Genomic DNA, 5,577 nt, shown 5'->3' with positions numbered 1-5,577 from the left:
CCCAGAGGACTACCTGGGGAGGAAGGCAGGGTTCTTGCCCACTTGCCTGAGTGAGCAAAGAACTGATCCAGGTGGTTAATTCAGTGGCTGAGTCACTGATTTCTTATTGGGCGAGGAAAAAACTTGGGGAGGTTGTGGGGGGGGGCAGCTCACGTGAGTATCATCACCCCATCAATCTGCTTTAACAGCTACTAAAAGCATGCCCACGTGTGACCCACCCACCATACAAAACTGCACATACAGACCCAGGAAATGAGAGGGGGCTGCTGGCCTCGTTTGGCTCCTGTCTCTGGGGAGGATTCTGGGTGCAGCTGAGGTTGCTGCTATATATAACACACAAGCACAAGTAATAAAACTGATTGTAAAGCACTTTGCAGATCCAAAGTGCCACATAAATGCTAAATAAGAAAATTAATCTTGGCTTACCAAGAACTCACGTTGCAAGACTTGGAGTGGTTTTGAGACTATGCCAGGGAAAGAGAGAGAGGGGGGGGGCACATGTGTGAGTATGTGTGCATGTCCTCTTCCTCCCACTCTCTACCTCCTGTCCTCACACCCATGTGTGTACATGTAACCCTGAGCATGTGCTCAACACACACACACACACACACACACACACACACACACATTTCCCATAGCCTGGATATCTATCTACCATGTGCATCTGTTACACACACACTCACCAACACACGTGCTCCATCACACATGTACCCAGAGGCAACTGCTTGGCCAGGCATACACACATACACACACACACACACACACACACACACACCTCCACAAGCCTTTGCACAAATACACATATGTGGTGACTCCTCCTCCTACACCTCTACTGCAAATTCATCTCCAGAGAATCATCACAAAGAAGCATTCTCTTCCATGCACTTCAGAATCATGGACATGTCACACTCAGGATCCTCTGTCACAAGATTAAAAACAAACAGGTAGTCAGGTGCTGGAGGCTCACACCTGTAATCCTAGCAGCTCTTTAAGAGGCTGAGATCTGAGGATGAGACAGACAGGAAAGTCTATCTCATCTCCAAGGAAAAACCAGAAAACTGGAAGGGGAGCTGTGGCTCAGGGTGGTAGAACACTTGTTATCAGCAAAAGTGCTCAGAGGCAGCGCCCACGGACAGGCCTTGAGTTCAAGCCCCATGATCGACAACAACAAAGCACAGAAGGGGAAAACCACCTACTCGGGAGACAGAAGTTGGATTTCCTCCATATGAGGCCAGCCTGGGCTAAGTGTGTGATCCTGTCTTAGAACACAAGCTGAGTATGGTGTCTGTGGTCTTGGCAAGGCAGAGGCAGGAAGATGGAAGTCCAGGCTCAACCCAGGAAAAAAAGCACAAGATCCTATCTGAGAACAAATGGAGAGCAAAAGGAGCAGGAGCATGTCTCAAATTATAGAACACTTGACAAGCAAGCTCGAGGCCTTGAGTTCAATCCTCAATTCTGCCATAAAACAAAAACAAGAAAACTCTTGGGTATGTGGGCTCTATGTCATATACATGCTTGCATTTCCCATCAACTGTCACCATTTACATAAAGGCAGGAAAGGAGGAGGAGGACGGGAAAGGAAAATAAGTGAAAAAGGAAGATGGGAATGACAGTGCAGAAAAATGGAGGAAGGGGACAGAAAGCATAAGAGAGTGGAGAGGAAGAAGGAAGGGGGGAAGGAGGGAAGGAAGGAGGGAGGGAAGGAAGGAAGGAAGGAAGGAAGGAAGGAAGGAAGGAAGGAAGGAAGGAAGGGATACCACCTTTTGATTTCTTCACCTATGTATACCAGCTGTGTGATTTTTTTTTTTTGCACAGATTTCTTAACCTCCCTGATACCAGCTCATTATATTCTGGGATAGGTGCTGATAATAGTTGCTGACCCAGGATTTCTTTGAACAATTGAAACACAGACAGGGCTCCTGGAACAGAGCAAGCACTAAGCTGCCATGACCAACGCGTGGTCACCATTTTCTCCAGCCCACCTTTCTCCATGCATTAAAATCTCCTGGGTGCTTTCAGAAGTCCTGATGCTCAAAGCCACCCCCAAGCCTTCTCTGGCAGTGGGGAAGGGCCCAGTCTAGGCAAGCCATAAGCACCCGTGATCACCATAGCAACAGGGCCTCTATTTTCCTTACAAAGGCAATAGAGGCAGAAGTTGCTTCTCCCTCTGTCTCTCAGAAACCCACTCTTAGATCAAATATAGCACCTGAATCAACCCATTTTGCTGAGCATAAAGCAAGCAGGCATCAGATTTGATGTGGCTGGATAAGAGCCAGCTGAGCCCAAGGCAGGAATGTCAGCGCTCCTGGCCTAAGATCAGACCCTGAGCATTCGGAACCAGATGGACTGAGCTGCTCAGTGTCTTTTGCTCAGGCTGAGCAGCTGGGAGCCTCAGCTTCCCCTGGGGGAAAAGGACTTTTTTAGATTCTTCATCACCTTCAACTCCAATGACAAGTTTCTACTTTGTCAAATTAGATGGCTGAGGCCAGAGGTCCTGAGCTGGTGATCTTCAAGGCAATTCAAGCACATGAGGCTTAGAATCAGCCAGACCTAAGTTCAAATACCAACACTGCATTTCACCTCTTCAAATCTCCAGCATTTCATCCACAAAATCGCTACTAAAGGAAAAAGGGTCCCATGCCTTGGGTTAATGTGAATAGTGCCACAATAAATGTGGGCGTGCAGTTATTGCATTGTGTCTTGACTTTGACTCCTTCAGATGTAATCCAGGAATGGTTCATATAGTAATGATTTCAGTTTGGGGTTTGGGGTTGATTTTTGTTGGTTTGTTTAAAGAACCGCTGCCCTGATTTCCAACAGCCAACTTCTGGAATCAAGCCTGAGCACTGGATGCAAGAGTAAAGATGGTGCATGTGCACAATGGCATATAATGCAGCTGTAAAGGAGGGTAAAATCACATCACTTTCAGGAAAATGGGTTGAACTGGACACCATCTTGTTACACGAAACAGGTCAGAATCAGGAAGACAAATGTCATAGGTGCCCTCAAATATGAGAAACCTAGATGAAAGAAACAAAGAGACATGAAAGTAGAAGTGGGGGGGATTATGATGGAAGTACATTATATGCAGTGTCATATATGAAAGTCATTATATGAAAGTGTCATCATGAAACCCATTGTTTTGCATGATTAATATTTATAAAAATAAAACAAATGAATGGGGTTGTTTTGCCAAGTGCTTATCACAGAGCAAGCACTCAATAGCTGCCTCCAACTCCTTGTCTACATTTATGGACTTGAAGTGTTTAACACGTGGACTTCTCTATCCCCAGTGCTATCTCACTGAATTTATTTTTTCCTTTTCCTACTCATGCATGCTGCAATGTTTTGAAGACCTTATTGCCACATCAGCACACACACACACACACACACACACACACACACACACACACACTAAATAAATCATCATAACGAAAAGAGAATTCGTTTCCCTTAAAATTTCTCTGGCACTGGGTCTCAGGCAGTGAGTCTTATCTGACTTTATTTTTCTTTTTGTAGAATATTTTTTTCCCACCCAAAGAAACTTCCCCTGAAAGGCCAAGCTCCCCAGTCAGCCATGGCCTCTGTTCCTTATTAACATAACGAGCATTTAACACATCAACCCCACTTCACCCCTCACAACCTTCTGACGAGGGAGGCCGAATTGAGTCTCAATTTTTTTTTCTTTCTGTGCAGTAAATTATTTTATTGACATGATTGTCAAACAGGGACTGACTGAGGTAATGGGGGAGGGAAAGGACAGCGGAGGGAAGGGGGAGGGTTGTTTGTTTGTCATCTATGGACATCACATGACCAGCATGTGAAGAAGAAATAAACCACCATCCAAAAGACAAATAGCACGTATTTTCCCTTATAAGAAATTTTCCTTTTAAAAGAAGACATGAGAGGGTGAAAAGGGTGAGTATTATAGAAATATATCATATATAGGTATGAACATAAATATCATGAAAAACTGTTCTAAATGATTAGGGAAGAGGGAAAGAGATTACAAAAAAGATGAAAGCACATGGTGCGGGCATAGGTAAATAGTACAATAAAACTCTTTCATCCCAATGAGTTTTTACTAATAAAACTATTCGTTTTTGCTAATAAAAATTAAACACATGTGTATAAATGTATATAATCAGAAAAAGGCACTTAGCACAACAAAGTATATGATTTAAAAAAAAAGAGAGAGAGACACACACTCCGAGGCTCTGAGGGACAAAGCACTGCCCTGTGATTGCTCAGGCCCCAAGGCAGAGCTTCAGTTGGAGTGGCCCCAGCCTCTGACTGCAGCTGCTTATCGATAGGCTCACATGACCTAGTCACTTCCTGCCAGTACCCTCGATGCCTCTGCTTCTACTGGCACCCTGTAGGTCACATCTATGTGGTCTCTGTTGCCTGGAGGCCCCCTGGGAAAGGTGGAGTCTTTAAGCCTCCAGCTTCAGATAGCATGGGAGAGGCAGAAGAAAATGGCAGGAGATGCTGAGAGCCAAGCCACACATGGGGCATTCCCCCCTTCCCCCAGGCACAATTGGGATGACTGAGGCCAAAAGAACCCGTAGACCATGAGAACTTCATGGATGCTTAAAAAAAAAACTCTAATTCTCCAAAGGAGAAAACAGACCATGTAGACTGATACTAGCTGACATTATTATTATTATTATTATTATTATTATTATTATTATTATTATTCATACCAGCCAGGTACGAAACCCAGTAGCTGGTTGCTTCTGCCTCATTTTCTCTAGAATCCTTCATTTCAGTCTGGACACATAGGCCTATTTACAGCCCCCTCCCCTTGATGAGGAAGAGTGGAGTTCAGGATTGATCGAGGCCATGGAGCCAGAACTTAAGACCCCAAACTTTCTGATCCCGGGAATGGACCAACCCATTCTCTGCAATGCACACTGTCCAGAGAGAACCTTTCTTGTCCCTGCTGTGTTCCAAACTGATTTCAAGCTGAGGCTCCAGGTGTATTTTTCCTAGTGCCTGATTTACCATCTCCTCCATCCTGAGGCAGTAGCCAGTCACAGAGACAGAGGATGAGTGGCAGGCCCAGAAGAGGCCACAGAGTTGGCACAGGCATGGAGGTAGAAGGCAGCTCACTGTCCTTTGTGCGTGATTTGCTTCTCTTGACCCGGAAGTGAAATCTAAGAGTGTGGAGCAATCCCAGCCCCTTACCAGGGGTTGGTCTGGGAATAGAGAATCTGGGGCTGTAGTCCCCAGACCCCCAATTCCTAAACTTCGTCATGTTACTTCAAATCACTCCCCCCACCCCATACACCAAACCAAGACATGATGAAGAGAAGAGAAAGGCATTTTATGATGTGGCACAGGAAGCCATGGGAAGATAGCACTTTGTCTTTAGTCATCTTCTGGGTATAGACCTAGGCCAAAGACTAAAACAGGCCAGGTACTAGTGGAGAGATTACATGATCCTCGTTTGGGGAGGGGTCTTAGGGTGGCTGTTGCTGCTGGTCCCAAGGTCGGGGGGGAGGCACTTGGTGGTTCCACTCCTTTAGGGGCAGTTGCCTTCCTCTCCTGATCAGTCCTATCAGTGATTGCAATTCA

The sequence above is a fragment of the Megascapheus bottae genome, chromosome 28, assembly GCF_031878675.1.
Source record: "Megascapheus bottae isolate mThoBot1 chromosome 28, mThoBot2.hap1, whole genome shotgun sequence".
NCBI lineage: Eukaryota > Metazoa > Chordata > Mammalia > Rodentia > Geomyidae > Megascapheus > Megascapheus bottae.
Note: the sequence above shows the minus strand (reverse complement) of the source record.